The sequence below is a fragment of the Astatotilapia calliptera genome, chromosome 3, assembly GCF_964374335.1.
Source record: "Astatotilapia calliptera chromosome 3, fAstCal68.1, whole genome shotgun sequence".
NCBI lineage: Eukaryota > Metazoa > Chordata > Actinopteri > Cichliformes > Cichlidae > Astatotilapia > Astatotilapia calliptera.
Genome location: NC_137424.1, coordinates 49151983 through 49164001, shown reverse-complemented (window position 1 = coordinate 49164001; position 12019 = coordinate 49151983).

Below are 12019 nucleotides of genomic sequence, written 5' to 3'. Positions count from 1 at the left end.
CCCCTTCTCGCGTTTTCCAAGAACATTATTTGCATTTTTTACAGACAATGGTCAATTTTTTTTCTTTTTTTATGAAAAGAGTTACTCAGCCCTAGTTTTAGCACCTTAATATTTCTTTTTTTTTTGTCCCGTTTGGATCTATAGCCATCAGAATTGTTGTCTTAAGACAATGGTCAATTTTAAGAGATAAATGCAGACACCGAAGTTCCCCTCACTGGCATCTTCGTCCACCTATGGCGATGAATCCAGGCCCTGAAGATCCCCAGGGACTTCTTTTGACACATCTTCTGTCATCTGTCACTAAGCAAACTCAAACGCCACAGATTGCTGAATGGTTTCAGGCCTTTTCTCAGGCCTGTTTCTAGATTATATGTACTATATGTGTTTTGTAAGCGCGTATGCAGTTTTAACCTTCTATAGCTCCAAGTCACTTACACAATAGATCGCCCGGACATCGCGCTGAACGCGGCTTATGACCTTTCCTTAATAACCATCTTAATGCAATGTCAATACTGTAGATTATATTGTTAATGCAATGTTAATGCTGCAGGATATATTGTAGCTGTAAAATAATTTCTTTAATTCCACACAGTGTTACGGGGGAGCGAACGACAGCCACTGGGGTCAAGCGAAGGAACGGCGATTGTCCAGTTGGTCTCCCTCGTTTATTAACACTATTGATTAATAAATTCATTTAAAAGATGTGGGACAAGTCCATGCAGAACCATATTTATTCAACAGGTATACTTAATTAAATTAAATTATATCATCAAAATAAATTTTATTTCATTTTATTTTGTTACAGTGATTACATGATGATGGCCTTTTATTAAAACAAACAAACAAACAAAAACAAAAAAAAAAAACGAGGAGCTAATACGATAAATATTATATATATATATGTATATGTATATATACAAGAAGGCATCGGTGGGCAAGAGACGAAGACAGGGCATTGTTGGAATGCTACTACGCAAGTAACCCCGGCGGAAGGGGCTACATGAATAGGATGAGGGACCTATGGATTCTTCGATACCCAACATCCACACTGACGGCGAAACAACTAGTAGCTCAGTGTTCCAACATTCGAAAGAAGGGACTGCTCTCACAGCTAGAGATTGACGAGGTACAACACAAATGCTACGGCAAGGAGGAGTTAGGACGCCAGGTCAGGGGGGAGATATCATCACCCCCACCCGAGATTGGGTACATAGCCCCAAGTGCGATAGGAGAAGGATCATTGAGTGCGAGAGGAACTGACCTGAAAAATAGGATCATGGCCAAGCTTGAAACCTGGATCCCCTATAGCCGCTTACCAAGATTACGTGAAGTACCCTCAGAAGGTCTGCTAGATGATGTTAATGCAGCACTACGGACAATACCTACAACCACGATTACCGACACTAACAAGCTGATCTACAATACGGCAGCAGTGATCAGTGAGATGCTTGGCTACAAGTTGAACAGCCACAAGGGGCAGTACCCTCCATGGAGAAGGAGGCTAGAGGGCAAGATCAAAGTAGCACGGAGGGAGGTTAGCCAACTAACGGAGTTGCAGAAAGGTGCGACAAAGAAGGTGCATAAGAAATACAGCAAGCTGTCCATACCTGAGGCCTTGGAAACTGCCAAGCAAAGACTCACAGCCTTGGCCAGCCGCTTGAGGAGGTACACCAGAGAGATAGAAGGCAGGAGAATAAACCAGCTGTTCTCCACAGAACCAGCAAAGGTGTACTCTCAGTGGCAAGGGAACAATAATAAGAGAACAGCACCACCAAGGCTGGAGGCAACCCATAACGGCAATGCTCAGTGGCTAGTGGATCTGAGGGCAGACCACAGCGACCTCCCTGAACAGGGTCCAGTAACCATCACAGTGGCAGATATCCAAGAAAGGGTCTCCAGTATGAAGAGTTGGACAGCACCAGGGCCCGACATGGTTCACGCCTACTGGCTAAAGAAGCTGACTGCACTCCACGAGCGTCTGGCAGCACAAATGAACCAGCTGCTAGTTAACGAGAGACACCCGGAATGGCTAACCGAAGGTCGGACGGTCCTGATCCCCAAGGACCCCAAGAAGGGACCGGTCCCCTCCAACTACCGACCAATAACCTGCCTCAGTACTACATGGAAGCTCCTGTCAGGCATCATATCGGCTAAGATGAACAGGCACATGGGTCAATACATGAGCAGGACACAGAAAGGAATTGGCAAGAATACCAGAGGCGCAAAACACCAGCTACTGGTAGACAGAACAGTCAGCCGATACTGCAAGACCAGACTGACCAACCTGTGCACTGCCTGGATTGATTACCAGAAGGCCTATGACTCAATGCCCCACAGCTGAATACTGGAATGCCTAGAATTGTACAAGATCAATGGGACCCTAAGAGCCTTCAGCAGGAACTCAATGGGGATGTGGCGTACAACACTAGAGGCCAACTCCAAGCCCATAGCACAAGTCACCATCAAGTGGGGGATCTACCAAGGAGATGCTCTGTCCCCACTGCTGTTCTGCATAGGCCTGAACCCCCTCAGTGAGATCATTAACAAGACTGGCTACGGATACTGACTACGGAACGGAGCAGTTGTCAGCCACCTCCTGTACATGGATGACATCAAGCTGTATGCCAAGAGTGAACGAGACATCGATTCACTGATCCACCATACCAGGCTATACAGCAATGACATTGGAATGTTGTTCGGACTGGAGAAGTGTAGTCGGATGGTAACAAAGAGAGGGAAGGTAGTCAGAACTGAGGGGATTGAACTACCAGAAGGCAACATTGCAGACATTCAATTCAATTCAATTCAATTTTATTTATATAGCGCCAAATCACAACAAAAGTCGCCTCAAGGCGCTTCATAGATACAGAGAAAAACCCAACAATCATATGACCCCCTATGAGCAAGCACTTTGGCGACAGTGGGAAGGAAAAACTCCCTTTTAACAGGAAGAAACCTCCGGCAGAACCAGGCTCAGGGAGGGGCGGCCATCTGCTGCGACCGGTTGGGGTGAGAGAAGGAAGACAGGATAAAGACATGCTGTGGAAGAGAGACAGAGGTTAATAACAGATATGATTCAATGCAGAGAGGTCTATTAATACATAGTGAGTGAGAAAGGTGACTGGAAAGGAAAAACCAATGCATCATGGGAATCCCCCGGCAGCCTACATCTATTGCAGCATAACTAAGGGAGGATTCAGGGTCACCTGGTCCAGCCCTAACTATATGCTTTAGCAAAAAGGAAAGTTTTAAGCCTAATCTTAAAAGTAGAGATAGTGTCTGTCTCCCGAATCCAAACTGGAAGCTGGTTCCACAGAAGAGGGGCCTGAAAACTGAAGGCTCTCCCTCCCATTCTACTTTTAAATACTCTAGGAACAACAAGTAGGCCTGCAGAGCGAGAGCGAAGTGCTCTAATAGGGTGATATGGTACTACAAGGTCATTAAGATAAGATGGGGCCTGATTATTTAAGACCTTGTATGTGAGGAGCAGGATTTTGAATTCAATTCTGGATTTAACAGGAAGCCAATGAAGGGAAGCCAAAACAGGAGAAATATCCTCTCTCTTTCTAGTCCCTGTCAGGACTCTTGCTGCAGCATTTTGGATTAGCTGAAGGCTTTTCAGCGAGTTTTTTGGACATCCTGATAATAATGAATTACAGTAGTCCAGCCTGGAAGTAATAAATGCATGAACTAGTTTTTCAGCGTCACTCTGAGACAGGATATTTCTAATTTTAGAGATGTTGCGCAAATGGAAGAAAGCAGTCTTACATATTTGTTTAATATGAGCGTTGAAGGACATGTCCTGGTCAAAAATGACTCCAAGGTTCCTCACAGCGTTACTGGAGGCCAAGGTAATGCCATCCAGAATAAGAATCTGGTTAGATACCATATTTCTAAGATTTTCAGGGCCAAGTACAATAACCTCAGTTTTATCTGAATTAAGAAGCAGAAAGTTAGCGGCCATCCAGGTCTTTATGTCTTTAAGACATTCCTGCAGTTTAACTAATTGGTGTGTGTTATCTGGCTTCATGGACAGATAGAGCTGGGTGTCATCAGCATAGCAGTGAAAATGTATGCTGTGTCTTCTAATGATACTGCCTAAGGGAAGCATGTATAATGTAAACAGAATTGGTCCTAGCACTGAACCCTGTGGAACTCCATAATTAACCTCAGTGTGTGAAGAGGACTCTCCATTTACATGCACAAATTGGAGTCTATTAGATAGATATGATACAAACCACTGCAGCGCAGTACCTGTAATACCTACAGCATGTTCTAATCGCTCTAATAGGATATTATGGTCAACAGTATCGAATGCTGCGCTAAGGTCTAGCAGGACAAGCACAGAGATGAGTCCACTGTCAGAGGCCATAAGAAGATCATTTGTAACTTTCACTAAAGCTGTATAGACATAGAGGACAGTTACAAGTACCTGGGGATCCCGCAGGCGAATGGGAACAATGAAGAGGCCGCTAGAAAAGCTGCAACCACCCAGTACCTGCAGAGGGTCAGGCAAGTCCTGAGGAGTCAGCTGAATGGTAAGAACAAGATCCGGGCCATCAACACGTACGCCCTGCCCGTGATCAGGTACCCTGCTGGGGTAATAGGCTGGCCAAAGGAGGAGATAGAAGCCACTGACATCAAGACAAGAAAGCTCCTTACCATGCATGGAGGGTTTCACCCCAAGTCCAGCACCCTGAGGCTGTACGCTAAGCGGAAGGAAGGGGGCCGGGGACTGGTGAGTGTCAGCACCACAGTCCAGGATGAGACAACGAACATCCAAGAATACATTGGGAAGATGGCCCCAACTGACCGAGTGCTCAGTGAATACCTCAGGCAGCAGAAACCCAAGAAAGAGGAGGGAGACGAGGAACCATCATGGAAGGACAGGCCCCTGCACGGTATGTACCACCGGCAGATAGAGAAAGTGGCTGATATCCAGAAATCCTACCAGTGGCTGGACAAAGCTGGACTGAAAGACACCACAGAAGCACTAATCATGGCAGCACAAGAACAAGCTCTGAGTACAAGATCCATAGAGGCTGGGGTCTATCACACCAGGCAAGACCCCAGGTGCAGACTGTGTAAAGATGCCCCAGAGACAATCCAGCACATAACAGCAGGGTGCAAGATGCTAGCAGGCAAGGCATACGTGGAACGCCATAACCAAGTGGCCGGCATAGTGTACAGGAACATCTGTGCCGAGTATAACCTGGAAGTCCCGAGGTCAAAATGAGAGATGCCCCCAAGGGTGGTGGAGAATGACCGAGCTAAGATCCTGTGGGACTTCCAGATACAGACGGACAAAATGGTGGTGGCTAACCAACCGGACATAGTGGTGGTAGACAAACAGAAGAAGACGGCCGTAGTGATCGATGTAGCGGTTCCGAATGACAGCAATATCAGGAAGAAGGAACACGAGAAGCTGGAGAGATACCAAGGGCTCAGAGAAGAGCTCGAGAGGATGTGGAGGGTGAAGGTAACGGTGGTCCCCGTGGTAATCAGAGCACTAGGTGCGGTGACTCCCAAGCTAGGCGAGTGGCTCCAGCAGATCCCGGGAATAACATCGGAGATCTCTGTCCAGAAGAGCGCAGTCCTGGGAACAGCTAAGATACTGCGCAGGACCCTCAAGCTCCCAGGCCTCTGGTAGAGGACCCGAGCGTGCTGGGTGTTCATATATATATATGTATATATATAATTGCCACTAGGTGTGCAAGTGAATGTGAGTGCGAATGGTTGTCTGTCCCTGTGTGTTAGCCCTGCGACAGACTGGCGACCTGTCCAGGGTGTACCCCGCCTCTCGCCCTATGACAACTGGGATAGGCTCCAGCGCCCTTTTTATACTTTTTATAAAATGAAATGAAATTTTGATCAATTAAATGAACTAAAGTTGTTAAAAAAATAACAGAAATCAGCTTCTGATGAGGACCTTACTGACATTCACTGAGTGAACTTTAATAACTTTGATGGTTTGCTGTACAGTCCATTCTTCATATATTTAGCATTTTAAGGAATGATCTGATTTGTACCTTAATAATTTAAAAACAAAACCAATATCTTAATGATACTGCATTATATTATACTAACTGGCAACCTAAACACATAGAGCAGGAAGCTGACCATATACAGGAAAGAAATACTTTTCATTTCATTTTCAGTTCTGCTGAAACGTGTGAGCCATTGGACAAAAAGCAATATAGTTGTTATCACTAGCATGCTAAATCCCTCAGGAGAAATGACATAACAGTGGAACATAAACTCAACACCCAAGAGACGGGAAATGTGCAGTAAGCAGCAGGTGTGGCTCAGGTTGTTTAAATACCATTCTTGGGCTCTCCAGTCATCCACAGAAAGCAGATGTTGTTTGTTTTTTAAAATACTTGATGCCAAATGTTTTGCTAATTATATATGCTACTCTGAAAACTCTCTCTGTTCATACACTGTTGGAAAAGAAGCTTTCTTCTGATTTCCAACCATTTGAAAATACTATGTTATTTTGCTTGTAGTTTATTACTATGTACAAGAAGCCAACCAACCAATTCCTTTCCATAAAGCCAAATTAGCAGGCAGACTTAAAAGTTATTATGAAATGTTTATCTCTCTACGTCACCACTCTGACAGGTGTAAGATTGAATATCAAACTCATTTTCTTTTTCCAAATTAATGACTAAACGGTATTTCACGGTTTGTGCAGGAGGCCAGGTTTTGGTTGTTCAGAGCAAAAGCTTTTGCCATCCTATGCTAAACAGAAAGTGTTTATCATTTACATCCATCTCACTCTCACTTCTCTAGGTGTCTGATTTCGGTACCAGAAGGAATAAAGAAAAAAAACATACATTTCTTCTCTTGAAGTTTGAACTCATTGCCATGAAACAAAATTCAGCAGAAACTGAGATGGCTGACATCATCGATGACGTGGAATCAGAAGTTTTATGTAATAACTACTGGAAACTGCGTTTCAGAGTATGTGAAACAAAACCCAGAGTCCAAAGACACACAGCTGTTCTCTTTGTTGGTGCTCCTGAATGCATGTCTTCCTAATTCTTACCTCCGTATGGATGAGTGTCAACAGATCCTTGGACCTTGGACCACCTGATCTAATCCATGGAGGTCCTCCCTTTAACGAATGAATGGAGCCTTTCACCTTTTTGATCAAGCTAGGCGAGTGGCTCCAGCAGATCCTGGGAACAACATCTGAGATCTCTGTCCAGAAGAGCGCAGTCCTGGGAACAGCTAAGATACTCAAGCTCCCAGGTGTCTGGTAGAGGACCTGAGCTTGAAGGATTGAACGCCCACAGGGGCGAGTGGGGAATTATATATATATATATATATATATATATATATATATATATATAGACCTGAAATCAGTCAATTGTGATAAAGAGGACTTTACTGACTTTCATTGATTGAACTGTATTTACTTTGCAGTCCATTCTTCTCTCTATTTATATTTATCGTTTTCAGAAATTTATTTTAATGATTTGATAATAAAACCAACACCTTAATGATACTGCATTATATTATTGTAACTGGAAACCTAAAAACACATGACAGGCAAACTATTTACAAGAAAACATCACTTTTCATTTTCATTTTCATTTCTGCTGAAACACGTGCGAGCCATTGAAGGTATTTTTACTCATGCACAAGCATTAATATGATAATAAATACCAACACCTTAATGATACTGCATTATATTATTGTAACTGGAAACCTAAAAACACATGACAGGCAAACTATTTACAAGAAAACATCACTTTTCATTTTCATTTTCATTTCTGCTGAAACACGTGCGAGCCATTGAAGGTATTTTTACTCATGCACAAGCATTAATATAATTGTCTCACTACCCTGTTTGATCACCAAGAAGTGACACGGTTTTGTAAACGGACTCAGGCGCAGACCAGGAGACCTTTGCAGAAACTGATTTATTTAGTTTATTTACAGTGGTGTCACCGGGTGATTATATATATACAAGGTGCTCGGGGAAGGGGTCCGGGGCTCCAGGGGGGCAGGGTCCAAAACCACACTCTGCTCTTTCAGCCAACAATCCCACTCTTTTCCCACTCTAGTCGCTCCTCTCACTCACTCGGGGGTACAGGGATGGGTCCGGGGGGAATCTATGCACACACACAGAAAATCCAATTAGCACTGGATCACAAGGAAACTCACAGACTTAGGCAGATTGCTGAAGCACTAACGCTGGTGACTCAATGTTCCAGCGACGAGTAGTGTAGGTCTGCCATCTTAAAAAGCCCTTCTGATTGTAGTAACCAGCGCCAGGTGTGATGATGAGCACAGGTGTGTGGGCCAGGGGCGGAGCCCACAGTGAGCACCGCTGTGGCTGGGGAAAGAGGGAGAGAGAGAGAGAGCACAAGAACAAAACACATGTTGCCTAACAGAATCAGCCGGTGAGGCACGGGGACCGTGACAAGAAGAGATGAAATCACTCTCAGCACAATGAAAGATATACGTAACACCAAAGAGACGGGAATGTGCAGTATGCAGCAGGCGTGGCTCGGGTTGTTTAAATTTCAATCTTGCGCACTCATCCACACACCTGCTGCAGCTCCAACAGGTCTCTTAACAGGTGAGTAGGCAGAAATATTAGTTTTTTGTTTGTAAAAGATTTCAGAGTACACAATAGATGTTTTTTGCGGGGTTTATAACATGTGCTACTACTGTACACTTAACCGAAGTAACAAATGTCACATGTAATAATGTATGATATAAAACAAAAAAGATGTAATCTTGTTTATTATGGTTTATTGGCAAAGTACCTAAACAATAGTCGACTCTATTAGTGCACGTTTTTCTTGACTTTGAGTTAAAAAAAAATTTTTTTTTACTACACACTGGGCTTTGGTACAGTCTCACTGTTCATTCACTGTCAGAAAAGAAACTTTCTTCTAATTTCCTAAACAGTATATTGTATTGTTTGTATTTTATTACTATGTACAAGAAGTCAACCAACAAATTGTCATTGCTATCCATACAGCCAAATTAGCAGGCAGACTTCAAAGTTATTATGAAAAGTTTATAACTCTACTTCACCACTCTGATAAATGTAAGATTGAATATCACACTGATTTTTTGTTTTTCCAAATTCTAATGAAAACAATATTTTCATTGTTTTCTTATATGTTGAAAAAGTTTTTGGCTGTTCAGAGCAAAACTTATTGCAATCGTATATTAAACAGAAAGTGCTTATCACATGACAGCTGAGAGATTTATGAAGCGCCTTGAGGCGACTTTTGTTGTGATTTGGCGCTATATAAATAAAATTGAATTGAATTGAATTTATGAAATGTGGAAACTTTAGAGCTCCCATTTTTCAAGCAATAATTATATGAAATTATATTGTGTATAAACTTAAATGTTGGAAGTAACAGAAGTTGTATACATCTGTCTGTGTGGTTGTTAAAATCTTTTTTGTCAATGAATATATGTTTAAATTATGTACAATATTATCTATTCGGTATATTTTAAAATTAATAGATCATTTACATCCATCTCATCCTCATTTCTCTAGGTGTCTGATTTCAGCACCAGAAGGAATAAAGAAAAAAATATACATTTCATCTCTTGAAGTTTGAACTCATTGCAATGAACCTAAATTCAGCAGAAACTGAGATGGCTGACATCAGCGATGACGTGGAAGCAGAGATTTTATGTAATAACTACTGGAAACTGTGCGTTTCAGACTATGTGAAACAAAACCCAGAGTCCAAAAACACACAGCTGTTCTCACTGTTGGTGTTGTTGAACTCATATCTTCCTAATTCTTACCTCTGTATGGATGAGTGTCAACAGATCCTTGGACCACCTGATCTAATCCATGGAGGTCCTCCCTTTAACGAACGAATGGAGCCTTTCACCTTTTTGATCAGTCCGGTTCCTGAACATGTGACAATAAATCACCCAGTGATTTCACAAAGATCCATGGAGCTGCTGCATGATCTGAAGATTAACAGAAGTACTACAGTGAAAAAATTAATGCACTTACTATGTGGATCTGAGAGTGAACCACGTATTGTCCAATACGTCAAAGATTTGCTAACAAAGAGAGAAATGAGTGAGGATGGTCAAGAGAAATTCTCAAAGTTGATCAGGGATATTTTGAGACGAGAGAGGTTTTACCATGCTGTCTCTGCACTGAAATGTGCATCAGAAAAATTTGAAACAAATCCTATTTTTCCTCAAACTATTTCTCGTCTGTATCAAAAGAAGGATACGACTAAAGCTGAAGAATGGGCGAGAAAGGCGATTGAAAGAGCTCCAAACAACTCTTACATGGCTGACACTCTGGCACAAGTTTATAAGAAACGCTTGATTAATCCCGTTGAGGGTATATTTAAAAAGGCCTTCCAAGCATTTAAAGACGTGGAGAAGAAAGCTGAGAATGAAGCGCTCTCAGAGACAATGGAGGCGGCTGAGGGTGAAAGCAGGTCTGATACCTTCAACAACAGAGGCCGCTTTGGTTTCATTCAAGTGGCAAAGTTAGCTTTTGATAAACTCAATGACTGCTCTGCAGATATTTATGCAGATATAAAAACAAAAGTTGAAGAGGAGTTCAACTTTTTTGAATGGTATCTAACCTACTCCAAACCTGGCATGATTTCTCTGGAGCCCCATTACTTCTGGGAGGATGTTGCACTCTGTTATAAGCACTACACAAACAAAAGAGCAGCAGACTCCACCAGCTTTCCAGGCCTCCTTGATCTGCTGAACCATGGACTTTTCATGTCAAAGGGAAGACGTGCTAGATTTGAGGAACCTGAAAAAACTGTGTCTGATTTAGAATCAATTCAAGAACGTCTGAAGGCTGCATACGAGGAAAATGTTGAAGATATCAAACTAGCAGAGAGCTACATCCTCTCCAACATCCTCTTAAGCAACAAGAAGCCAGATTCTCCAAACCTCAGCCCAGTGAATGAACTCAAAAACATCATTCACACATTCTTGGAAGGAGAAGAAGGAAATAGAAGACCTGAGTTTTATCTTTTGGTGCTGATGTTGTTTTGGCCTGAAAATCAGCTTCAGGTGCCACAAAACAAGAACGATGAAGAAGTCGCACAAAAGGCCACAGAGGACAGTAAGTCAGCAGACTCAGCCTGGGAGGACAAGGACACTGATGAGGAACGAGACAAAGAACCTGGGGAACCTGCACAGCTTCCTGCTGACCTCATGTTTGACATCAACCTGCAACAGTATGTCACATTCATGGAGGAAGCGTTTAAGAAAGCCGACTATGCCAAGTACCTGCGAGGACGTTACTTGTTGCCATTGTTTTTTCTGGGAAAAGGCTCCGGACTGAGCAAATGGATCCACAGATCCATGCTGGATGCAATAGTGGAGGAGAAGGTGGATGCTGAGTTAAAGGATAAACAAAATAAAAAGGAGAAGATGAGGCGGATCAATCATCTGTGGCTCAGAGGGAAAGTGTGGCACATTCCAGAAATCAGAGATATCCTACTTCCGGTCCAGATCGAGCCGCATTCTTCTGCAGAGTCACAGGAGCTTGAAGAACAGGAAGTGTGTGTTTGTGTAGAAGACCAGAAAATAAAGGCAAGAACAGAAGCTCAACCACCTGAAGCAACGCTGCCAACAAGGCTGTTCTACTTGGGCTTCACCATTCAGGGTCCTGTTGTCTTTGAAGTGGGAGTCCTTAACTCTGACAGTGACCGTCAGTGAACTCTATTATGGACAATTACTTTACTGAGTTTACTGTGAAAAACAGTAAAAGTAAAGCATGAGTCATACCTGAAAAATCTCAGATGATTGCACGTGTAGATAAAGAAGAAATATTAATATTAAAATAACAGTAATTTTTAAAAATGTATTTCTCAGTTAGCAGAAAAGCGTTTTGATACCTAATTTAAGTTTTTGTTTCGCCAGTTATGATGTTGTTTGAATCCGTATTTTCCTACATTTGATGAATTTCAGGTTTCATTAATGCAATATATTTGTGACTGTAATCACTGCATTAAAAATGTTTTTGTAAATGTAATAAAAATAT